The sequence below is a fragment of the Octopus sinensis genome, linkage group LG5, assembly GCF_006345805.1.
Source record: "Octopus sinensis linkage group LG5, ASM634580v1, whole genome shotgun sequence".
NCBI classification, from domain to species: domain Eukaryota; kingdom Metazoa; phylum Mollusca; class Cephalopoda; order Octopoda; family Octopodidae; genus Octopus; species Octopus sinensis.
The window spans coordinates 28,708,163-28,735,662 of record NC_043001.1 but is presented as its reverse complement, the minus strand read 5'-3'; the positions used below and the strand labels follow the sequence as shown (position 1 = coordinate 28,735,662).

Here is a 27,500-nt window from a genome sequence, read left to right as displayed (position 1 = left end):
TAAAATTTGCACCCAAAATTTTTCAGTATTGCTTATATGGCCAGGGAAAAAAAGGTTTTCAATTTAGTTGTATTTAGCATAATTTCACTTACCTATGATTAGATTTTATTAAATAAAAATAATGTTTAACAGGTATCACATTGAAAGCTATTAAATTACAAAGTGTTTGTGTTGTTTATAATAAACTTTATTTGACATTTCTTGCCCACAAGAGATTATGCATGTTCTTTTGCATACGTCTGTATGTCTTCTCAAATCATGATCACAGGGAAAGTTGCTGATAATTGTTATCAACAAAAGCAAAGCTGATAAATATGCACAACTGTTGCAAAATAAGTTTAATTACAATAAGTATCAGCTTGGATGACACTTTACTCAACCGACAGAAGAAGGTGACCAATCAAACTGATTATGTAAACAATTCTGATTGGTTGAAAGTGTTTTCTTGTCTCAAGCTCTGATTTTCTGCCTATTCTTATCAGAACCTTTGATATATAGTATTGAAATTTTAATCCCTTTCAAACTTCTAAAATGTCAAGCAAACTTAATAATTTGTCATTACCATTTTAGCTGAGAGACCAAACTGATAGTTTGGTAACCTGCTAAAATATACATTAAAAATCGAAAGGAGAAAATAAAAAGCTTTGTAAGTTTAACTCAGTGTTTATTGAACAAGCAAGGTGCTAAATTTGAGAAGAGACTTGTTAGAATATACATGTCTGTGAGGAGACATAAACAAGAATAGCAAAAATCTACTACACCAAAAGAACTGGTAATACATACATTACAAGTGTTCTATGAAGAGGACATAAGATTGCTGCGTAATAGAACATGAATGTGAAATGACATTAAACATCGTATAAGGTAAATGAAAGTTTCTGTAGGAATGCTAAGTTATATTCACTTAGTGAATTTACATGCGTAAGGATGAATTATGATGTTGTCGGTGTTAGATGCAGTAAAATATAGCCCGGACTGTGATTACCAGCATGAACATCAAACTTCAAAAAGTAGTTAACCATTTAATGGTTTTGATAAATTTATACGGAAAAAGTAAGCATTATACCATCCAGCATAAATATAGGTCAACTTCATTATATTTTTTCTTAAATGAGTCAACTTCCAGTACGAATGTTTACATTTGTACATCATTTTTAACAAAAAAAGAATTTCTAAAAAAAATTCTGGAAACGATCTACTTGTGTAATTTATGCACCCCCTAAAGTTTATTTTTGTTTTTGTGTAAAAAAAGTGTGTAAATTGAGGGTTTTTACGGTATTTTGCTTTATGAGTTCAGTAAAGGCAGCAACGCAATGGAAAGGGCAAGGATTATTAATCCAGTATATGGGGATCGGACAATAAGTGTAAACCAGTGTCAACGGTGGTTCCAGAAATCCTGAGCTGGAAGCTACAGCCTAGAAGATGATCCTCATCCTGAAAGATCTTTAGAGCTCAATGAGGATGTCCTGCAAACCCTGGTGGAACAAAATCCCATTGTAACTGTTGAGGAACTAACAGAAAAGCTTGGATTTGATTATTCAACCAGTCATTGACACCTGCATGCCATTGGAAAAATCAGCAAATTGGGTCAGTGGGTTCCTCACAAACTTTCTGAGTTTAATCATGCACAGAGTGAATGTGTGCTCTTCTTTGCTGTCATGTCTCACAAATGAACCATTTTTGGACTGAATAGTAACTGGTGATGAGAAATGGATTCTCTATAAAGATGTCAAGCACCAAAAAAGTAATGTTTATCACCACTTAAATGTGGATGTTCTTTAAGAATGAATGATAATGCTATTTTAACCCCAGGAGGACACTTCCCCTCAGCTAGCTTTTCAGTGCACTTCACTCTTGATATATATATGTAGCAAGTGGGGAGAGAACTCCATACTATCCTAGCTCAAAGACCACCATATCATGCAATTTTGATCTTATTAGATCATCTTCAGTGATGGATACTTGTCTACTAGACATTGCAGTAGCGTAACCCAGCTTGCCATATATAGAAAAAAAGTGTCACATAGTCACTGGTTTTGCAACTAATAAGCACCATGTATGTATAGGTCATTGTCAGTGCCGCCTGACTGGCTCCCCATGCTGGTGGCATGTAAAAAGCAGCATCTGAACATGGTTGATGCTAGCCTCCTTGCCCCAACTGGTTCCTGTGCTGGTAGCATGTAAAAAGCACCTTCCAAATGTGGCCTATGCCAGTGCTGCCGGCAAGTAAAAAGCACCCACTACACTCTGAGTGGTTGGCGTTAGGAAGGGTGTCCAGCAGTAGAAACCCTGCCAGATCAGATTGGAGCCTGGTGCGGCCTCCTGGCTTGCCAGTTCTCAGTCAAACTGTCCAAGCCATGCCAGCATAGAAAACGGACGTTAAATGATGATGATGATGATCATGATATTAATCAAAATGTTCAGTGTTATATATCCTTTATGGTCAATCTTACCAATCAGTTTCACACTAGGGGTTTCAACAGAGAGTTAGGTAATGTAACTCTGTGCTCTTCAGAGATAGCAGTTAAGGAATATATATAATTTGAGCTCCTGGTAGAGTAGAAAGACCATTCTTTTTGTTTCCTCTTGATATAATCAAAGTTTGGTAGATCCACAATGTAATGCATCTTTTATGCAGGTCTGAGGAAGTGCCAAATATTGCGTAAATTTTCACTTTGATCTTTTGCATGAGCTGACGTTGAAAGCAAATTTGTTACAGAAACCTTTGTAACTGATCATTTAAAAATGTGTTAATGTCATGACACACTATCAAAACCTCATAATACGAATGACCGAATTTCTAAAGATTTTAATTTAAATATGAATGCCTTAGTATGGCTGATCTTGAATAACTTGCTGATAAAATGGTTAATTAAACAGGCAAAGTTGCATAAGCATATCTAACATGTTTTTTTTTATATTTGTCTTTGGTGAGAATAATGAAGACTTTTTTATATCGTTTCACACTTTCTTTCTTTTTGATGGTTTGATGTTATATTACTCTTTTACTCTTTTACTTGTTTCAGTCATTTGACTGCGGCCATGCTGGAGCACCGCCTTTAGTCGAGCAAATCGACCCCGGGACTTATTCTTTGTAAGCCAAGTACTTATTCTATCGGTCTCTTTTGCCGAACTGCTAGGTGACGGGGACATAAACACACAAGCATCGGTTGTCAAGCAATGCTAGGGGGACAAACACAGACACACAAACATATACACACACTTATATATATATGACAGGCTTCTTTCAGTTTCCGTCTACCAAATCCACTCACAAGGCATTGGTCGGCCCGGGGCTATAGCAGAAGACACTTGCCCAAGATGCCACGCAGTGGGACTGAACCCGGAACGATGTGGTTGGTTAGCAAGCTACTAACCACAGAGCCACTCCTGCGCCTATATTCATTTTGTCTTTCTCTCTATCTCTTTCTTTGTGTTTTATTTATTTTCAAACATAAATTGGAAACTTTCATTTTTATACATATCTTGAATATTGTCTTAATTACTTTTATTCTGTGTAGATTATTTTGTCTTGAATTTGTGCTTATAAAGTCTCTAATTTGAATTAATTTACAACTAATGATATTAAAACCATTTTTTTTTTTCTGGTGGTGGTTAAATGAATTTTTAAAAATGTTATGAGAATACAGGTGTAGGAGTGGCTGTGTGGTAAGTAGCTTGCTTACCAACCACATGGTTCCAGGTTCAGTCCCATTGCGTGGCATTGTCTTCTACTATACCCTCAGGCTGACCAAAGCCTTGTGAGTGGATTTGGTAGACAGAAGCACGTTGTATATATATATATATATATATATGTCTATGTGTATGTTTGTGTATATGTGTGTGTTTGTCTCCGCCACCATCGCTTGACAACTGATATTGGTGTGTTTATGTCCCCATAACTTAGCAGTTCCGCAAAAGAGACTGATAGAATAAGTACTAGGCTTACAAAGAGTAAGTCCTGGGGTTGATTTGCTCGACTAAAGGCAGTGCTTCAGCATGGCCGCAGTCGAATGATTGAAACAAAAGAATGTATATAGATAGATGTGTGTGCATGTGTTTGTTCTTTACCATCACCATTTGACAACTGGTGTTGGTTTGTTTATGTCCCCCGTAACTTATTGGTTCAGCAAAAAAGACCAATAAAATTAGTACCAGTTTTAGAAATAAGTACTGGGGTTGATTTGCTTGAATAAACTTCAAGTTACAGTATGGTTGCAGTCCAGTGACTGACATGAGTCCTTTTCTTTTTCAGAACAATAGGATGGGATATGAGAGATTTAGCTACTATTTCTAGCAAGTCTAGCTCTCACAAAGAATTCTTTTGTGGAATGAAGTATAAAAAATATGTTACAATACTGGATTTACTACAATATAATATACTACAACATAATATACCTGACATGGTATATTATTTGAATAATTATAAAATTTCTTCAACAAACTTGGACAGCACATTATTTGCATTATTTACATTATTTACATTTGACGGATATTTGTCCTCAACTTGTTAGTTGTTAACACAACATTTTGGCTGATATACCTTCATCAGGACAGATTATAAAGGCTGGCTTCTGCTTTGTTATATGACTTTATCCCTTTAGCATTTAAACTGGCCATATCTGACCCTAAATATTCTATTTGTTTTATGTTCAAACTGGTTGTATCTGGCATCTCACACCTATCCTTCAATGTTATTCTGATAATAAGCAATCACCTTATTGAAATCTCAGTGCCACAAGACGATGCAGGATTAATTTGAAACAATATGAGTAAATAAGTATTACATTTGACGGAGTAATCTGAATGCTAAAGAGTTAAGTTGAAGGACAATGTTTTATTCTGGTTATGACACCTGGCCTTTGAAACCTGTATCCAATAATTAATTAAACTGAGGCAGGTAGAAATCGACATTTGGTTTTTCACAGATACAAAAGCCTCAAATAAATATGAACTTAACGCTAGTATCTTATCTGCTCGGTCATTTCATTTCTACTTCAAGTATGAATGAACTAAATTAGTAAACTGGAATTTCAATTTAGTTGTTTCACTCATCAATAGTTTGGTATGTAATGTTCTAAAGCTATTTCGAAAGTATTTCCTCTGATGAATTCTTTGTTGATAGACTGACAATGTGTTCTAACTTAATTTTTCTGTACTCTATGACTGCCTGCTTGTAATATAGGAAAGAAAGAAAAAAAAAAATGCCTTCAATTTCAAACACTTAATACTAAATAGAATCTGTTGCTTAAATAATTCTCTTCAAAGCTGTACAGTTATGAAAGAGACAGTTCTTCCTAAAATTACTCTTATTACTCAAATGAAGTTGATGCACACTCCCCATTTTAAAATTTTGTGTGTGTGTGTGTGTGTGAGAGAGAGAGAGAGAGAGACATTGCACGTGACAGTATTAGTTAAAACTTATAAACTATTAAGTTCAGTATTCTAGCCATTCTTTCTATTCATTTACATTAACAGAGCTGAAACTTGCTCAGTATTTTTTACTCTCTCTATTATAGCTTTTGTTGTTGTCGTTATCATCACCTCAAGGGGAATTCTAAATGTTTAAATTTTGTTTTAGGGTTTAGTCAGAGCTGGAAGGATAGTACACGTATTCACACACACGCCTCCCCCCACTTCTCAACAGACACATACACACGAACACAAACCAACACACACACAAACCAACACACACACAAACCAACACACACACACACCAACACACACACACACCAACACACACACCAACACACACACCAACACACACACCAACACACACACCAACACACACACCAACACACACACCAACACACACACACACCAACACACGCACACACCAACACATACACGCATGCACACCAACACACACATACACGCACACCAACACACACACACACACTCCTGCTGCGTAGACATATGGTATGGGGATTTATAGTGTCGGGCTCATGATTAATCAGAAAGTTGTGGGTCCAATTCTTGGACTGGGCTTTGCATTGTATCCTTGAGAAAAGTTCTTTATATCATGTAGCTCCAGTACTCTCAGCTGAAAAACAAGTGCTAGCCTAGTAATCCATTTACTTGTTCCCTCTAAAATTGCTGGCCTTGTGCCAAAGTTTTGAAAGACTTACTACTACTACTGTAACAACATTAATTATCTTCTTTTCCCTCTACTTCTACTGGTGTCTGATTTTATCCCTTGCTCTTGTTTGTAGTATCTCTCTCTCTCCCTCCCTCCTATTCTTTTGTAAGTATCTGCTTTCACTTTGTCATTTGTTGCCTCTTTCTCACTTGCTAGCTGTCATGTTTTTGGTGTATGACAAAGAAATGACCACTTTATAATCTCTCTATATATATATGTATATATATATATATAGAGAGAGAGAGAGAGAAAGAGAGAGATTAGAAAAAATAAGGTACTCAGAAATCTGGATGGGTGTACATTTACAGATTTTTATTAATATGTCACATGTTTTTATAAATCATATATTAGCGCTTGCATCTACTCTAGTAGATTCTTCAGATTTGAATTTTTTGAGGGGATTCGTCTCTTTTTATAGTATTATTGAGTGTGTAGGTGTGGAGAGAGATATAGGATAGTAAAAGAAGGTGAGGAATGGGGAGAAAGTGAGAGTGTGTGTTTTTGTGTGTGTGTGTGCCTGTGTATCTGAAAGGAGTGTCAATGGAAAAGAGAAGGAAAGAAAGAAAGAAGAAAAAAAATGTGCTTACATCTATACAGCTGGTCAAGAGTGTGGAGATGGTAGATGTGGGATCTGCAGTAACCCCATCTACAAATATACAGGGGGAAACAAACAAATAAAATTTAAGAGTGGGCACACATTCAAAGTTATGCAGACATGAATTGCAAGATGCAGAACGTAATATACTGCATAACCTGTCCCACATGGAAAGAGAATTATAGAGGCGAAATTGGAAATTCTTTATGCCAATGAGCCAGAATTCACCAACATGTTTTTTACCAGTAATATGTATTACATATGGATGTCATCATCATTATCATCACCATCATCATTGGTTTTTTTTTCTTTGTTAGCATCAAGTCTTTGATGCTATTGTCATCATCATAATTATTTACAATGGAGTCACCAAAAAACATTATCATCAAGATAATCATCCTTATCACCATCAGCACCATCATCATCATCGTCATCATCGTCATCATCATCACCCTCATCATTATCATCTTGTCTGGTTTCTCTGCTGACATGGGTTGATTAGGTTTGCAATGCACCAATTTGGGCTTCTGCTCTTTACTGTAATCTTGGGTTGACCAATGCCTTGTAAGAGAATTTAAATGGAAACTGAAAGAAGCCCTATATATTTGTGTTTGTCCCACCCCCAATCTTGCTTGACAACTGGTGCTGGTTTGTTTCTGTACCTGTGACTTAGTGGTTCCACAGAAGAGACTGATACAATAAATCTATTATTTTATTCATGCATCTTTTCAAGCCTAGCCAGGCTCATGGGCCCGGTTTCCCAGTTTCTGTGGTGTATGTTTTCCCTGCCAGCTGGACGGGACACCAGTCCATCAGAGCGTTACTCACGAAACAGGAAGAGAGAGTGAGAGAAAGTTGGGGCGAAAGAGTACAACAGGGGTCACCACCACCCTCTGTCGGAGCCTCGTGGGGCTTTAGGTGTTTTCGCTCAATAAACACACAGAACGCCTGGTCTGGGAATTGAAACCACGATCCTCCGACCGTGAGTCTGCTGCCCTAACCACTGGGCCAGATACAATAAATACCAAATTAAAAAAAAAAACAAAAATAAAAGCACTGGCATCTATTTGTTCTGCTGAAACCTTTCAAGGTAGTGCTGCTGCATGGCCACAGTCCAATGAGTGAAACATAAAAGATGAAAGACACCAATTTTCCACATATATCTGGATCCCTGTTAGTTCCAACACTGGCAGCTCATCATGTGCTATCTCCATTATGGTTGTTGTTGGTTTGCACTGGGTCAGTTCTGATGAAGCAAATATGTGATTGAAGGCATTGCAACCATAACCAGTTCATCCTTTTCTTATGCATTGTGTATCTTGGTTTATATTGTCCAGCGTGTTCATATTTTTTCAAAATGACAGTGTGTAATTTGAGGGAGATTTGTGACGTACATTGATGTATTTCTGCCTATTACACTGTTTACTTGGAGTTTATGCTGTGATTGCTACTCCTTGATACTCTTTCTATTATTAGCTGTTAAGATTGTGCACATTTACATCATTACTAATAAAGCCTGTATGTTGTCATTTGATCTGCTAGAAATAGCAGCCAGATCTTCAAATCACACTGCCTGTCCTGTCTGTCTCACTCACTCTCTCACACACTCTCTCTCTCTCTCTCTCTGTATCTTTGTCTTTCTATTTGTACAGTCCCCACCCTACTTGACAACTATAGTTGGTTTATTTACATCTCCAGTAACTTAGTGGTTCTGCAAAAGAGTCTTAATAGATGAAGTACTATACTTAAAAATTGATAAATAAAATTAATCCTTTTGTTACCAACCTGGCTGAAACTGGATCTGGGTCTGAGTACAAATGTTTTGTTTCCATAAGATTTGAATTAAAATCTTCCACCAAACCTTAGTCACAATTTATGTTCCTAACACTAGCTGAATGATAAACTAAGTTATTTTACTAAATTCTTTTTTATATTTAAAGTAATTGAAAGAAACACAGAGCATCTCAAAATAAATACAGTAACGAAAGGGTTAATACTGGGCTTGATTTGTTTAACTAAACCCTTCAAGTGGTGCCCCAGCATGGCCACAATCCAATGACTGAAACAAGTAAATAATAAGAAATAAAATTCATTTTATTCTGCTTTTGTGTTTGTTTTCCAAGATTGTATCTTAACAGTTGCTGTCTGTTACAATTCACTTTCACTGGATTATCATGAATGTGAAGAAATTGTCAGATACATTTTAGTTCTTTTATTGTCAAACTTTATTTATTAACTAGCAGTATCACCTGGCGTTGCTCGGGTTTGTTTTGACCCTTTAGAATTGGAATTTTTGAAAAGTAAAAATATGGCATTATGTAGCTTGTTATTCCCTTTAAGTGAACATTTTTCTGGTTGAAATTCACCGGAAAATGGCGACACAGCAGTCAAAAAATTGTAAAAAATAGGGATTTTCATAGAAAAAAAAAGCACCTTTTTGATGTAAATAATTTTTGGTGTTAACATGGTCCGATTTGAATTTTTTCTTCTACAGAAGAAAGAGCAAGCCTTCTTCTATCATATTCTCAATTTTGGTCAACTTGCGCCGCAGGGTCTCAGAGGAGATAGTGTTAGTTGAAGGCTACCAAACCTGACACACACACACAAACAACTTCACTTTATATATATATATATATATAGAGAGAGAGAGAGATTTAGAACAATGCATTCAAGAACACTTAATACTTAGTTATTGGTCATTTCCTGAAGTAATGGTCTGTGTTGTTTTTATAAATTTATTTCTACGTCATTTACAGCTATTTAAACTTCTTACACCCTCTTTATATTGGATTTCAACAATTGAGTTTGTAGCAGAATGCTAAAAGTTCAACATGGGGCTAAGTACAGTCTTCCTGATAGACGACATTCTAAGAACTGTAAGTCTTCAAAAAGACTAAAACATAAAAGAAAACAGTGTTTTATTTGTGGGACCGAACCTGAAACTGTGTGGTTAAGGAGGGAGCCACTTGGCAGCCACATGGTTTCAGTTGCAGTTTCAGTCCCATTCTATGGCTCCTTGGGCTAGTATCTTCTTTGTATACCATGTGAGAGAATTTTGTAGACAAAATCTGTGGAAACCCATTGTGTGTGTGTATATGTATGTATGTGAATGTATGTATCATCATCATCATCATCATCATTTAGCGTCCGTTTTCCATGCTAGCATGGGTTGGACGGTTCTACTGGGGTCTGTGAAGCCAGAAGGCTTCATCAGGCCCAGTCAAATCTGGCAGTGTTTCTACGGCTGGATGCCCTTCCTAACGCCAACCACTCCGTGAGTGTAGTGGGTGCTTTTTACGTGCCACCCGCACTGGTGCCAGACAGAGCTGGCAAACGGCCACGAACGGATGGTGCTTTTTATGTGCCACCGGCACGAGGGCCAGGCGAGGCTGGCAACGGACACGAAACGGAGCGGTGCTGGCAACGGTCGCGAAACGGAAAGTTCTCTTACATGCCACCGGCACTGGTAACACATCTGCAATTTCCATTGATCGATTTCGATTCTGATCCTCACTTGCCTCAATGGGTCTTCACAAGCAGAGTTTCGACATGCCACCGGCACTGGTAGCACATCCGCAATTTCCATTGATCGATTTCGATTCTGATCCTCACTTGCCTCAACACGTCTTCACAAGTAGAGTTTTGTGTCCCGTCTATATATGTGTGTGTGTGTGTGTGTGTATATATGTATGTCTATATATGTATGTATGTATGTCTATATATGTGTGTGTATATATGTATGTCTATATATATATGTATGTATGTATGTCTATATATGTGTGTGTATATATGTATGTCTATATATGTATGTATGTATGTCTATGTGTGTGTATATGTATGTCTATATATATATATGTATGTATGTATGTCTATATATGTGTGTGTATATATGTATGTTTGTGTGCGTATATATATATGTTTGTATTTGTGCGTATATATGTATTTTTGTGTGTGTGTGTATATATGTAATTGTGTGCTTATGTGTCTGTTTGTTCTCCTCCCCACCTTTTGACAACCAATGTTAGCTTACGTCCCTGTAACTTAGCAGTTAAAAAAGGAAAAAAGGGACTAAATAAATAAGAAGCGGACTTATTAATTTAGTCAAGGTGGTGCCCCAGTATGGCCATAGTCCAATGACAGAAATAAATAAAAGATAAAAAAATAGTAATTCATTCTGTCTTCTTGTTAGTCTGGCTGGAAAATACTCAATGTCTTGTTTATATATATATATATATATATATATATATATAATATATATATATATATATATCAAGCATTTGACCAGTATTAGTATTACTATTTTGAACAGTTGACTTACTAAAAATAGCTGGATCTCCCTCAAAAAAGGATATATGTTACTCTCTCTCTTTTACTTGTTTCAGTCATTTGACTGCGGCCATGCTGGAGCACCGCCTATAGTCGGGCAAATCGAGCCCGGGACTTATTCGTTGTAAGCCCAGTACTTATTCTATCGGTCTCTTTTGCCGAACTGCTAAGTGACGGGGACGTAAACACACCAGCATCGGTTGTCAAGCAATGCTAGGGGGACAAACACAGACACACAAACACATATATATATACACATATATACATATATACGACAGGCTTCTTTCAGTTTCCGTCTACCAAATCCACTCACAAGGCATTGGTCGGCCCGGGGCTATAGCAGAAGACACTTGCCCAAGACGCCACGCAGTGGGACTGAACCCGGAACCATGTGGCTGGTTAGCAAGCTACTTACCACACAGCCACTCCTGATATTTTTGATATTGATATCTTTGTTATTGATATTTAGCCCCAGTTTGGCCTGAATTGAGGTAAAACTATGATCAGACATTCCAACCATGACTGTCAGTTTTGTTTATCCAGATATAATGTATCTCAGGCTACATCATACAATTCTAGTATGGTAATGTGTGGTTTGAGAGAAATTTGGCTGCTATTTCTAACTAGCTAAGTGACCACACATAGTCTCCCTTGTCACTTTGGACAATGTGGTGCAGGAGCTTCTATATTGTGGTGGGGTTGGGGAAGGAGGGGAAATTATATCGTCACAGCTACAATCAGTGGTGGACTGGCCAGCTTGCCCAATGGCAAGTGGGCCCCCTGCTCTATTAGAATCCATATATGGGGGCCCATGTTAGTATCTAAGGGGCCCATCCCCTCAAGTTTGAGAATTTTTTTATTCACTCCTGGAAATATATTTTAACTCTTCAGTATTCAAATCAGCCATATTTAGCCCAAAGCTACCTGCTTTATGTTCAAACCAGCCAGATCTAGCCTCTCACACCTACCCTACAATATCAGTCTAAACATAAACAGCCACATCATTGAAATCTTCAGGCTGTGAGACAATGTATGATTAATTCAAAACAATGTGAATTAATAAGCATTACATCTGATAGAATAATTTGAATGCTAAAGGTTAAAGTGGTTTTTTCTGGGTGGAGAAATGTTTCTGTGGATGTATATACCAGTGCTTTTCAAACTTTTTGCTGGAGCGGAACCCCAAGGAAACATTCCACTGGCTCGAGGAACCCCTGTGCAATTATTTAATAGTTTTATGCACACATATCTGCACAGGAGAATGAAAAATTACTGCCGATTTTAGCAGTTTTGTAACTTCTTGCGGAACCCCTGGACTGTACTGGCGGAACCCCGGTTGAAAACCACTGGTATATACAATATTATGAATCCATGAATCAATCAGCTATAAACTTTCTTATACGAGTACTATTTTTCAGTTTTATCTTTTTTGATTAAAAAAAAAAAATAAATGCACCCTTTTAAAGCCTAGTCAGGCTCATGGGCCTGGCTTCCCGGTTTCTATGGCGTATGTGTTCCCCAGCTGGACGGGACGCCAGTCCATCACAGCGTTACTCATTTTTGCCAGCTGAGTGGACTGGAGCAACGTGAAATGAAGTGTTTTGCTGAATAACACAAATCATCGCCCGGTCCAGGAATCGAAACCACAATCTTACGATCATGATACTGACACTCTAACCACTAAGCCACGCGCCTCAACTCTTTGATTATGCACAAAGCCAAACATGTCGCCCGGTCCAGGAATCGAAACCACAATCTTATGATCATGATACTGACACCCTAACCACTAAGCCATGCACCTCCACTCTTTGATTAAGCACAAAGCCAAATTTTTGCTAGAGGGGGATTTAGTTGACAATCTACTCTAGTATTTTCATCATCAGCATCATCATTGTAATGTTCACTTTTCCAATGTAGCCTATAGGGCAGAATAAATACCAAATAACTTGGAAATGTTTCTGCTGGTCTGGCATCTACAGCCAATCACAGAGGGATTTCTCATTTGCTTCACTGTATGAATGAAATTTGAGCTCATACCAGCTGTCACTCTGCTTGTAGAGATAGAAGTAATTTATATTACACATCCCTTACTGTATAATGCTGGCAATAAATAAATAGTTCTAAGTGTTACATACAGATTCTGTGGCATTAAGTAGTTCAATATCTTCCTATAGATAGACTATCATACCTAGAAAGAGCTGGTAGTTGTCTTTCCCAGGGACCAAGCGAAACATCTGTTGCTAATGTTTAAACATTAATCCATTACATGTTTACAAGTCTCTACATGGTCACCTGACTTATTAGAAATAGCAGCTAAAACTCTTTCAGTTCAAACTCTACTGCAGTGATTCTCATTTTTTTTTTACCTATAGACCCCTTTTTACTCTTTACTCTTTTACTTGTTTTAACCATTTGACTGTGGCCATGCTGGAGCACCACCTTTAATCGAGCAAATCGACCCCAGGATTTATTCTTTGTAAGCCTACTACTTATTCTATTGGTCTCTTTTGCTGAACTGCTAAGCTACGGGGACGTGAACACACCAGCATCGGTTGTCAAGTGAAGTTGGAGGGGGAGACACAGACACACACACACACACATATATGTGTATATATATATATATATATATATATATATATACACACACGACAGGCTTCTTTCAGTTTCCGTCTACCAAATCCACTCACAAGGCTTTGGTCGGCATTTGGCTATAGTAGAAGGCACTTGCCCAAAGTGCCACACAGTGGGACTGAACCTGGAACCATGTGGTTGGTAAGCAAGCTACTTACCACACAGCCACTCCTATGCCTAGAACTCCATTTCTAATTAATGCTTAAAAACTAGTTTAATAGAAAGTTCTTTCAAACTTCATGTTTTGTTTTTCACACATTAACTGGTGTAAGCTCAACTACATAAAATGTTAGAGAAAGAAACCTATTTGTTTCTTGCAAAAATACTTCTGAGCAAAAGTTTTTCATGGACTCATAAGATATCATTACTCTTTTTACTCTCCTTTACTTGTGTCAGTCATTTGACTGCGGGCATGCTGGAGCACTGCCTTTAGTCAAGCAAATCGACCCCAGGACTTATTCTTTGTAAGCCTAGTATTCTACCCGCCTCTTTTCCTGAACCAGTAAGTTACGGGGACGTAAACACACCACCATCGGTTGTCAAATGGTGTTGGGGAGACAAACAAACACACACACACACACACACACATATATGAAGGGTTTCTTTCAGTTTCCGTTTACCAAATCCACTCACAAGGCTTTGGTCGGCCTGAGGCTATAGTAGAAGACACTTGCCCAAGGTGCTATGCAGTAGGAATGAACCTTGAGCCATGTGGTTGGTAAGCAAGCTACTTACCACACAGCCACTCTTGTGCCTCACAGTCACCCCTGTGGACCCAATTTGGTATTTTGCTTGTATGGACCCTCGAAAGTCTTATATGGACCCCAGTTAAGATCCACTGCCCTACAGCTTTTTTTTTTTTTTAAAAAGAAAAATGAAAACATTGGATAATATGATCCTAAACATCCCCCCAAAAGATGGTATGGTTGCAGCTGGAGTATCTGGTCTCTCAACTAAGGCTTGCTAAACAATAACAACACAGCAGCAACATAATCTGTTAGACGATAGGTAGTTGCATGCTTTATTCACTCAATCACTTTCCATCTACGACTACTGATGGGTACGAGACATTTCGGCATAGCTGTTTTGGCACCGTGTATTTGGTTTCGTTGATTCAACACTGACTTATTCAACATCAGATTCTTTGATTCTTCTCTGTTTATCTTTCTCTCCTCTCCACATTCTCTCTGTCTGTATGTCAGCAGCTGGTTATGTTTGTATGTGTGTGTGTATATATATATATACATATATATAAAGTTAATCCAAACAAGAAAACACAAAAAAACACAGCAACGCGAGGACGTGGAACAAATAAAGTATTATTGAATGCTCAGGAAAGAAGGGAAGAAGGAGGGTTTAACGTTTCAAGCGGAGCTCTTCGTCGGAAACATTGGAGAAGGAAAGATCCCGAGAAGGGAAGACAGAGGAAAAAAAATTGCTGGCAGTGCTCACGAGGTCACATATATACACACACACACACAGACATATATTCTTTTACTTGTTTCAGTCATTTTAACTGTGGCCATGCTGGAGCACCACTTTTAGTAGAATAACTCGACCCCAGGACATATTCTTTGTAAGCCTAGTACTTATACTATTGGTCTCTTTTCCGAACTGCTATATATATATATATGTATATATATATATATATATATATATATATATATATATATATATATACACATACATACATACATACATACGTGTGTTTGAGTGTAATGTCTCTCTTTGTCTTCTTCTTTCACTAACATATGTATACATTAAGGTGGTGAGCTGGCAGAAACGTTAGCACACCAGGCAAAATGCTTAGCGGTATTTTGTCTGTCTTTATATTCTGAGTTCAGATTCCGCTGAAGTCAACTTTGCCTTTCATCCTTTTGGGGTCGATAAATTAAGTACCAGTTGCATATTGGGGATTGATCTAATTGACTGGCCCCCTCCCCCAAAATTTCAGACCTTGTGCGAGAGTAGCAAAGAACATGTGTTTATATATATTTTGTGTGTATGTGCATGTGTGTGTGTGTGTGTGTGCATGCTACCAGTGCCAAAACTTACTATCACTATAACTGGCTGAATGTCCAGTCAGCCATGCCAAATTGTCAGCATATAAACAACCACACCCAAATATCTCATTCTGATAACAGAGATAGGTCTATTATTTAAAGAATAACAGAAATATACCATGATTTTCTAACCTTTTAACCATAGCAAATATACTGTGCATATATAATAATATACTGAATATCACATATATGTATTTTTATATCTTGCAGAATGCCTAGCAACCTTTTGTGGAACCTTAGGGTTCGAAGAAATCTTGACTGGAAAATACTGATTTAGCCCCTGGTCAGCCTTGGCTCATTAGACCTGTTGATCAAAGGTATTTTAGCCCTTTCTATCTTTTATTCAAACATTGTATCAAGGATTATTATTTTCTGTTTTTGTTTTTTTTTAAAGATGGTAGGTTGTGGTTTGAGGGAAGCTTAACTACTATTTGAACTGATTTGTAGATATTTCCTGCAGTGTGTGCACACACGTTATGTATGTGTATGTTTGTTTGTGTGTGTGTGTGTATATATATATATAATATATATATATATATATATATATATATAGGGAGAATTCACAAAAAAAAAAACAAAAGACAGTTGGTGTAGACAACAAACAGATGTATTAGTACAACGCTTGGGAAGTGAAAAAGTTGTTAACGTTTCGAGCCTATGCTCTTCCACAGAAAGGAACACAGAAAAAAACAAGGAGAGAAAATAATGTGTAGTGGCTAGCGATCTATCTTGTGTGTGTGTACATAAAAAATGAACTAGTTTCAAGTTATGTAAGTATAAGTATTTTATAATTGTCTCATGCAACTAGAGCATAAAATTATTTATTGAAACACATGAGTGACTCGGTGGTGAGTCATGTCACTGGAAGAAGTAAGAGTAAGAAGAAAGTTTAAATTTCCAAGTCAGTGCTGGTAGAACAAACTTATGAAAGACATTCCATGCATGACCATCCTGTCTGTATTTTTGTATATCTCGGACTATTATGTCACACTCCACACACGGTGTACATTATCTAGGAAGTCACTGTTTCTTTCTCTTTTTTTTTTTTTATTATGATAGTAATATTTGATGTGAATAAATTTACACGTGGCTGCTAATTTTTGAAGAATCAGTGACTGTGTAGAGACTCCCTCACTGGCTCATGGGGGAAACCATATTGTGAAATCTTGAGACTGAATGAGTACATTATAGGTGTGGCTGTGTGATAAGAAGTTGGCTTTCCAACCGCATGGTTCTGGGGTCAGTCCTATTGTGTGGCACCTTGGGCAGGTGTCTTCTACTATAGCCTCAGACCGACCAAACCTTATGAGTTAATTTGCTAGCTGGAAACTGTATATAGAGACTGTGTATATGGAAACTATGTGTATATATATATATATATATATATGTATGTGTGTCTTTGTATCTGTATTTGTCCCTCCACCATTGCTTGACAGCCGATGTTGATATATTTATGTCCCCATAACTTAACGGTTTGGCTAAAGAGACTGAAAGAATAAGTACTTGGCTTACAAAGAATAAGTTCTGGGATGGACTTTTTCAACTAAAACCCTTTAGGGTAGTGCTCCAGTATGGCTGCAGTGAAATGACTGAAACAAGTAAAAAATGAAAGAAAATCTGCTGCTATAACTAAAAATTGTTGTCATCCGTCTGACACATTTAACCCTATTTTAACAGACTTGTAGCATGGATACAATGAATCACTTGCTTGAGCATGATCCACAGATTAAGCATGTTAATTATGTAATATTTTAATTAAGCCAGCAATAGTATACATTCTGTTTATGAATTGTTTGGCAGTGTTTGTCCTGTAAGTGTAATAATCAGATGCACAATGTGAACTGATGCATACCAGTAAGCCTATTTTTCATCTAATTAGGTATTTTGCTTAATGTTTCATTTTTGGTAGTTTGGTAGTAATTATAATCTGTTGTTGGCATCCTTTAGTCTCAAGAGTGTTGCGCATAAACTAATCCAGTCTGGTTTTTACATTTCATGTCCTCTCCAGTTTTGCACAGGCCTGGGCTAGATGTAAGAAAATCCTGATAGCCCAATCGTCAGGATTCCTCTCTCGACGTTGCTGACGTAGTCCAAAGGAGTGCAGAGCATTACGTTTGGCACCAGCTTGGTTGCAGGAGCTGCTGGAAGAGTGTTGAGTCAAACACTAAACCACTTACAGGGCTCTACTCCAGATTTCTTTGAAGGTTGTCTCCTTTCCGTAACCTTGGATAGGGGCCCATACTGGGTACTGTCAGTCGGAGCCAGCTGAGCCTGGGACTCGTGTCAGGTAGGGTCGTCACTCCCTGAAGTAGTGAAGAAAATCACTACCCACTACCTATAATTATAATATAGTAATTATAATTAATGTAGACATAATAAGCATAGTTATATTCAATGCAGACAAATGAAGATTGGCAATAATGAGGCCTCCATGCTTGATCAATTAAAAGTAGTAGGCAAATTGCTCTCAAATCACATACTGCTGACTACAAAAAATATAAAAAATAAGTTAAAAAAAAATGAAAATGAAATTTGGCACAAGGCCGGCAATTCCAGGGAAAGGGGTTAGTCAATCACATTGACTGGTCTTTGGCTGGTTCACTGGTACTTTATTAAACTTGAAACGACATGATGCAATGTTGGTCTTGGTAAGATCTGAACTCAGAACATAAAGCACATAAAGCCACAAAAAATGCTGCTAAGCAGTTTGTCCAGCTTGCTAATGATTCTACCAGCTAGACTTAGACACATGGGATTATGTATTCCAGGTTCCACAATATCTAATAGATATGATGGTCGTGGCTGGAATGCTTTTGATTATAGTTCCATTCAATGTATGTGGACTTAGGGTTATCAAGTGAAATAACTGGAGATTTATTGGTGACCCAGCACAGAGGATAAGCACTTGACTGCTTTGCTTTTTTATTACCAAATTTTTGTTGAAATCCACTGCTTCTGTTTTAATTAATTTTGAAAAGAATGAAGAACTTAGCAAAATAATTATATCATTATTAAGCTGGGGTTTGGAACATAAACAAACATGAAATTTTGGTGGAAGGTTTAAATTTAAATCCCTTTAAAATAGGAAGCCTGTATCATGGAAGCAGGAGTAATCTCTGGTGGGTTGTTATCAAAAGGATAAATGCCTGGAGCATCGAAGTGTTATGAGGAAAAAGGATATTAACCAGTTGCTAATGTTTTTATTGATGAGGGAGGTAATTCTGGACATGTTTCAGTATTATTCTGGTCTCATTTGGCAAAACAAACTTCCACATAATTCCCAAAGTAAGTAATGAATTAATTCCTACGTAAAGGTACAAATGTATGAAATCATTAAGTTTATATTTGTTTTGCAATATTTCTGATGTGAAATCGTGTATTGAAACAGATATTATTTTGGGGGTGGGTCACTTCCTTCCTTCCTCCCCTTTCTTCCTTCCTTCCTCCCCCCCTCCCCTTTCTTCCTTCCTTCCTTCTTTTCAATTAACCACATGCACTATATACTCATTCTTCACTTTAGCTTTATTATTATTCCTTTAGTATCCTTTGTTTGAAATCTTTTGGCTGTGTGGTAAGTAGCTTGCTTACCAACCATATGGTTTCAAGTTCAGTCCCACTGCATGGCACTTTGGGGAAGTAACTTCTACTATAGCCTCGGGCTGACCAAAGCCTTGTGAGTGGATTTGGTAGACGGAAACTGAAAGAAGCCCATTGTATATATGTATATATATGAGTGTGTGCATGTTTGTGTGTCTGTGTTTGTCCCCCCACAACATCGCTTGACAAACTAACACTGGTGTGTTTACGTCCCCATAACTAAGTGGTTTGGCAAAAGAGTCTCAGAATAAGTACTAGGCTTACAAAGAATAAGTCCTGGTGTCGATGCTCCAGCATGGCCTCAGTCAAATGACTGAAACAAGTAAGAGTAAAAGAGAGTATGTCCTGTTACCTCTTCAGCAACTCTCCATCCCATGCATTTCTTCCTGTTGTATGTAGTCCATTCTCAATGGACTAAATAGGGCAGGAGGGTTGATCAATTAAGCCAGGGCTGATCAATGCTTTGTGAGTGAATTTGGTAGGTGGCAGACAAAAACTGTGTAGCAGCGCATCATGTATGTGTGTGTATTTGTCTTCAGCCACCACATGACAATATTGGTACTTTTTGACTTAAAAATAAGTACTAAGGTCAATTTGGCATTGCCCCAATATGACCACAGTCCAATAACTAAAACAACTAAAAGGTAGCCTTGCATTGGCCTAAGTAACTGCCCAGCAGAATTAAACCCAGAGTTCTTAAGTATGCTGCTGTCTCTACACTCAGTAATTGCTTGTATACACTTTATCTATTGCCATAGGCACAGGCATGGCTGTGTGGTAAGTAGCTTGCTTACCGACTACATTTCTGGGTTCAGTCCCACTGCGTGGTACCTTGAGTAAGTGTTTTCTACTATAGCCTTGAGCTGACTGAAGCCTTGTGAGTGGATTTGGTAGACAGAAACTGAAAGAAGCCTGTCATATTAATTCATTATAGAATATAAGGATAAAAATCATGTTAATGATTTTTATTAGGTAGTCAGCATGCTATAAAAATTTATAGGTAATTTATACAGTAAATTAATGTGTGTGTGTGTTTGTGTGTCTGTGTTTGTCGCCCACCATCACTTGACAATTGATGTTGGTGCATATATGTCCCTGTAACTTAGCAGTTCGGCAAAAGAAACCGATAGAATAAGTACTAGTCTTACAAAGAATAAGTCCTAGTCTTACAAAGAATAAGTCCTGGGGTCGATTTGTTTTACTGAATAGGTGCTCCAGCATGGCTGCAGTCAAATGATTAAAACAAATAAAAGAATACTTCAGAATAGGCGCAGGAGTGGCTGTGTGGTAAGTAGCTTGCTAACCAACTACATGGTTCCGGGTTCAGTCCCACTGCGTGGCATCTTGGGCAAGTGTCTTCTGCTATAGCCTCGGGCTGACCAATGCCTTGTGAGTGGATTTGGTAGACGGAAACTGAAAGAAGCCTGTTGTATATATGCATATATATATGTATGTGTGTGTGTTTGTCCCCCTAGCATTGCTTGACAACCGATGCTGGTGTGTTTACATCCCCGTCATTTCGCGATTTGGCAAAAGAGACCGATAGAATAAGTACTGGGCTTACAAAGAATAAGTCCCGGGGTCGATTTGCTTGACTAAAGGCAGTGCTCCAGCATGGCCGCAGTCAAATGACTGAAACAAGTAAAAGAGTAAAGAGTAAGATATTGGTTTCACATTTTGGCACAATGCCAGCAATTTGGGGGGGAAGGGTAAATCCGTTGCAACAATCCCAGTGCCTAATTAGTACTTATTTTACCAACCCCAAAAGGATGTAAAGCAAAGCCAACCACGGCAGAATTCGAACACAGAGCTTAATAATGCCTCTAAGCATTTTACCTGGTGCAGTAATGATTCTGCCAGCTCACTGCCTTTGTCACACTTTAGACATTGTGTCATGTGTAGGTAGACGTTGTGTCTTGTGGTTCTGTGTAAATGGTTTTAATGTGTTGCATACAATATCCAGTGTTTTAATTGTTTGCTTTTGCTGTTTAGATCCTGGTCAGCTCTTTCTGAGTAAGATCTATGATCAAAAGCGTTTCCACTCTGACTATCCTGTTTTTTCCTTTTTTTTATAAATACTGGTCGTCTGGTATGTTTTCTCTCTTTAAGATAGACAGGATGTGAGTTGAAGGAAATTTGATTGGTTTTTCTTCTTTTTTTGCCTGATTGGTGATTGGTCCGGTTTTCAAAATGGTGTCATTACTGAATGTAATGTTGTATAATGTTAGATTATTATTCACTATTGCATGTAACTATCCTTGTATTTTTCTTTTGTCTTTTTCCCCACTTGTTTCAGTCTTTAGACTGCAGCTACACCGGGAGACTGCTTTCAATGACTTAGCCAAATTGACCCCTATACTTATATATTTTTTAAGCCTAGTATTCTATTGGTCTCTTTTTGCCAAAATGCTAAGTTACAGGGACATAAACAAACTGACACTGGTTGTCACATGGTGGTGGCGGACACACACACACGCACACAGAGGATGGGTTTCTTTCAGTTTCTGTCTATCAAATCTATTCACAAGGTTTTGGTTGGCCTGGCGCTATAGTAAAAGACACTTGCCCAAGGTATTACACAGTGGGATTGAAACTAGAACCATGCTTGCACCTTTAGTATTATTGTGTCACCTGATTTTTTTTTCCTTCTTATGCTTTGTATGGTATGAGGAGATGAGATTGTGATGTCACCATCTACACAGGATGTCAAGTATACACAGTCTAGAAAAAATAGGATGTTGTCTGTGGAGAATACGACTAGATACTCAAGAAACATTAGATCTAAGAGGATATGTTGGTAAATGACATGTATACATGGGGGATTGGTATCCTGTGTGAGAGTGTAATTTGACTCACTACCATCAAAATATTTCCGAAATATCTCCAGTTTATTTGGATCATTATTTTTTGATGAGTGATTCCTAGGGACCAAATTTAAACTTTTGTGATGTGGTTTGTGGTGTTGCAGTGGTTTTTATTTATTTAAAAAAAAAATTTCTTATGGAGGTCACTTAAGAGTAGTGTAATGGTTAGATAGATGAGTTTGTGAGCCATATTTGGACAGAGGAAAGCTAGTGGTGATATGATACTTTCATATACTTTACCTGGAGCATCATGAAGTGTAACAGGATGCAAGCTACTTTTTAAGTGTTGTTTTATGACTGTTTTTATCAAGTTTTGTGTGTGTGTGTGTGTGTTTTTGTGTGTGTATATATGTTAAGTGTAATCCATGATTTCAAATGTTATCAAATTATGTTAGTGAGTATCACTGTGGTTGTGAGTGATGGTCATATTGTTATCATTAGATGTGGATCATTTTGGTGGTGATGATGATAACAATAAAGACTCATGTGCCAAGAGAAGAACATTGACAAACTAAGTGAAAAGAGGAAAATGTGTCTGAAGGAAAATATTGTAAAATGGTTTAACCCTTTCGTTACTGTACTTATTTTGAGATGCTTTGTGTTTCTTTCAATTACTTTAAATATAACAAAGAATTTAGTAAAATAGCTTAGTTATCATGAAACTAGTGTTAGGAACATAAATTGTGACTAAGGTTTGGTGGAAGATTTTAATTCAAAGCTTATGAAAACAAGACATTTGTACTCAGAGACAGAGCCGATTTCAGCTGGGTTGGTAACGAAAGGATTAATTGGGAATGATGGCAATTGGTATTATATTGCTGAATTATGTGACTGGAGAAAGATATTGATGATAAATTATGATACTGGAGGTGTATATTGTTGTTGTCGTTAGTGGGTGTGTGCCATCATCATTATATATCATATGCTTGCAGCGCATTGATGGCACTACAAGGAACAACTTCCTGATTAAGCACAGCAATGGCAGATCGAGAAATTAATTTTTTGTAACTAAGCGCTTTCAAACTTTGGACGCTGGTAGACTGTGCCATATAAGACATCTTTTACTCTTAGCATTTCTGAGAAAAGTTTATATTTATGAAATTATTTCGTGTTAAAGTTGTCATATTTCGGTAATTTCAACCAATCAATGATGTGTATTCAGCTGAATAAAATTACTGCTGTTGTTTGTCAACAACAATTATTGGCAGTGTATATTTCGTTTGTCACTGTTGTTAATGACATCATTCGTGCATTTGTACTGGTTTTAAGGTTTTAGAGTTAGAGTTATGGAAGAAAATGAAAAATGAAGAAATTGTACGGGTAGGGGTTAGGGGGGCAAAAAAGTCTTTCTGAAAATAGCTGAAAAACAGGAAAAAAAAAAAATCTTTATCATCATCATCATTTAATGTCCGCTTTCTATGCTGGAATGGGTTAGACGATTTGACTGAGGACTGGCGAACCAGATGGCACAATTTCATCATCATCATCATTGTCATTTAACATCTGTTGTTCATGCTGACGTGAATTGGACGGTTTGACCAGGGCTGGCAAGCTGGAAAACTGCACCAGACTCCAGTCTGATTGGGCATGGTTCCTATTGCTGGATACCCTTCGTAACACCAACCCCTTTACAGAGTATGCTGGGTGCTTTTATGTGGCACTGGCACAAGTACTTTTTGCATGGTACTGGCACAAGACTCTTGCAAGTCAATCCTCTTTACCAGTTCTGCTGTAGAGTATGGGTTTTCTTGAGTACAGCAAAGCATCACACATCTCGGTCCTTTGTTAGCTTGTCTGAAAGGTTCAGCATTCTGAGGTCATCCTTCATCCTTTATTGTATTGTATCGTCCAGATGTATTACATGTAACCAATGGATCGCACATGGCAGCGTTCTGATGTTTTTAATGAAGGCACGTGGCTTAGTGGTTTGGGCATTTGGCTCACGATTGTAAGGTCGTGAGTTCAATCCCTGGCGACGTGTTGTGTCCTTGAGCAAGACACTTTATTTCACATTGCTCCAGTCCACTCAGTTGGCATAAATGAGTAGTACCTGTATTTCAAAGGGCCAGCCTTGTCACACTCTGTGTCATGCTGAATCTCCCTGAGAACTATGTTAAGGGTACACGTGTTTGTGAAATGCTAAGTCACTTGTACGTTAATTTCACGAGCAAGCTGTTCCGTTGATCGTATCAGCTGGGACCCTCGTCATTGTATCCAATGGATTGCTCCTTAAAAAATGAAACTTTATTTGTTTGCTGATGTTTTCCAATAAACTTTGCTGAGTTATCCTTATTTTCCATTTTTTTCTTATTCTGAAATTTTCAAATTGAAGAAGTAATTTACGGCTGCTCCAGGTTTTTTCTCTTCTTTCCCCCCACTTCATCTAACCTTATTTCTCTCCACCATTTAAATATCAATCCTCATTGTCCTTCTATATTCTGAATTCAAATTCCTCTGAGTCCATCTTTCTATTTCGTCTCCATGTTTTGTAAAACTAATAACAGTTATCACTCATGGAGAATGTCAATGCCTCTGTTCCTAAAAATTGTTACCGAAGACTAGGTCTTTGGATATAATTGGGTTCTCTTTCTTGTAATCTTCATTTCATTGTCATCATGTTTTTCCATGGTTGGGCAGGTTTGCCGCATGGACTTGTAGCCATCTCTAGTAACAATGTAGAGGCCCTTTCATTAGCATGAGTTAATATTTTATGTATCTAAATGAATAGATCTGCTTCTTATGCATACATAAAACCTTTCATATATTTAATAATCTTATTGCTTGCATTCATATTTACTAATAAATTAGGCCCAACGGGCCCCCCTGCCGGTAGCACGTAAAAAGCACCATCCGATAGTGGCCATTGCCAGCCCCGTCTGGCACGTAACAAGCACCCACTACACTCACTGAGTGGTTGGCGTTAGGAAGGGCATCCAGCTGTAGAAACATTGTCAGATCAGACTGGGCCTGGTGCAGCCTTCTGGCTTCCCAGACCCCAGTTGAACCGTCCAACCCATGCTAGCATGGAAAGCGGACGCTAAATGATGATGATGATGATGATCCAGCAGAGTAAAATTGTGTGTTTTTGTTGTTGACAAATGTATTCTGCTTGTAACCTTTGGTTGTAAACAATAGCAACAATGTTCCACTAATATGTTGGATTACAACCCCTCAGAAAAGAAAAAGTTACTGGTTATGTGTTTTATAATCCAGTAGTCCTAGGGGTACTTCAGAACAAGTGTCATTTACCATATTTGTTATGTTGACTCAAAGCCTTGTAAATAACGCTGGATAAAAGGAGACTGTGGGAATCTTCTGGCTAGACAGACAATGTGATGAGTTATAATTTTTTCCACTCATTCCCTTTCCACCAGTTTCTAAAACTCTGCAAAGGTCAAGGGTAAACTTTTTTCCTGTGACTAAGCAATGGAAAATAAAAAAAAAAAAATTCAAGGGAAGAGGGAGTATTTATCTTTCATTTATTTAATGTCACTAAAACCAGATGTAAACATTAGTGGAGTAGACTGGAGATCTGTGAGAGTACAGATGTATTTATTTTTCTGTTTTATATTTTAATATTTCTTTTTGCTATCATTACATTTGTTTTCCCATGGTGACATATGAATGTATATTTTTTTTATTGCAAATTTAAATATTTCCATCGTAGTGTTTATTTGTGCATGACAAAGAATGCAAAATATGTTTGTCAACAATAAAAGCAATGAGTAAATTTTTTTTTTTTTACTAGATTTTCAGTCTTAATTTATTAGCAGTTTTGAATGTAATCAATAAGATCATCAGATATATGAGAAGTATCATGTATGCTTGCTGCCTCAGATAAAACTGTCCATTCTAGGCCAGCATGAAAAAAAACAGGCATTATCAAATGGAAATTGTAGTTGTGATACCTGTGCTGGTGGCACATAAAAAGCACCATCCGAACGTGGCCAATGCCAGCGCCGCCTTGACTGGCTTCTGTGCCGGTGGCACGTAAAAAGCACCTACTGATCGTTGCCGCTGTCGGCCCCCTTAACCCCCCCGGCACCTGTGCCAGTGGCACGTAAAAAGCACCCACTACACTCATGAAGTGGTTGGCGTTAGGAAGGGCATCCAGCTGTAGAAACACTGCTAGATCAGACTGGAGCCTGGTGCAGCCTCCTGGCTTCCCAGACCCCAGTTGAACCGTCCAACCTGTGCTAGCACGGAAAACGGACGTTAAACGATGATGATGATGAAAGATGATGATATATAGCTGTCTCTCAATATGACACATGCTGCTCTCCAGTAAGAACACAGAAGTGTGACACTAGCGTTATTTTAAGCATGTGTGCAAAAGAGATTCAAATTCTTTTTACACAACCATTGAATGGTAGAAGAACGTTGCTGGTGATTGGTTGCACTAGATGCTACAAGTAGGTAGGAATTTAAAAAGACAAGAGAAGAGACTAAAACTTGCTGATGGAAATAAAGCAACAAAAGAAAAAAAGAAAAAATACTGTACTAGAACAAGACTAGTAGATTGTCTTAAAAGCAGTTACTGTAGCCATGATTGTCAATCACATGTGAGTCTCCAGTCACAGGAGATGCTGTATCACCAACAAAACTGAAGCAGTAATTGTAACTCATGGTCTTGCAAGATGAATAGATTCCTCCATAATGGTGGTGTATCACAGGCATGAGATTTTACATTAATTTTGCATTTCAGCATGGAAAATAAATGCGGATAACTGAGTCTATCCCTTTGGTGTTTAAGCCGGCCATGTCCGGCCCAAATATTCTACATGTTTTACATTCAAACTGGCCATATCTAGCCTCCCACACCTAACCCACATTGACATTCTAAGAATAAACTATCACACCATTGAAACTTCAAAGCTGTAAGATAATGTATGATTAATTCAAAACAATTTGAGTGAAAAATGTATTACATTTAACAGATTAAGCTGAGCACTAAAGGGCTACAGGACATGAGATAAGTAACTGAAAGTTGTTAGATAATATCATTTTGTCTGAAGTGTTTTGTGTCTATGACCAATACATTTAAGTTCTAAATGGACCAATGAACCGTCTTTCTGTAAGTAGGTATTGTAGGAGAGGGATAACTCGCAGCTGGAAGCTGTGGTAGCATTGATGAATTCAACTCTCTTCTTCTTTAATTATAGCTTTGAAAGAGACTGGCTGAATCAAGCCAACTTGCTATATATTAATAACAAAATAATAAATAAAATATATGCATATATACATACATATATGTACGTACTTACATCTATATGTATATATACATG

At 37.6% G+C, this 27,500-nt stretch overlaps 1 protein-coding gene and 1 long non-coding RNA gene across 6 annotated transcripts in view; one reads left to right on the top strand and one right to left on the bottom strand.

Moving 5' to 3' along the window:
• Positions 1-27,500, top strand: part of LOC115212284 (arf-GAP with Rho-GAP domain, ANK repeat and PH domain-containing protein 2) — a 351,834-nt gene that overhangs the window by 92,436 nt on the left and 231,898 nt on the right. For all 5 annotated transcript variants that reach the window (XM_036503278.1, XM_036503280.1, XM_036503281.1 and 2 more), the window contains one exon: positions 15,965-16,071. The gene's annotated coding sequence lies outside the window, so the exon portion shown is untranslated. The remainder of the gene's footprint in view (positions 1-15,964; positions 16,072-27,500) is intronic.
• On the bottom strand, positions 12,065-27,100 carry LOC118763605. The gene is made up of 3 exons (XR_004999362.1): positions 26,944-27,100; positions 18,087-18,089; positions 12,065-12,078 (listed from the first exon to the last, which is right to left on the bottom strand). It is a non-coding gene; the product is annotated as an uncharacterized LOC118763605 (long non-coding RNA).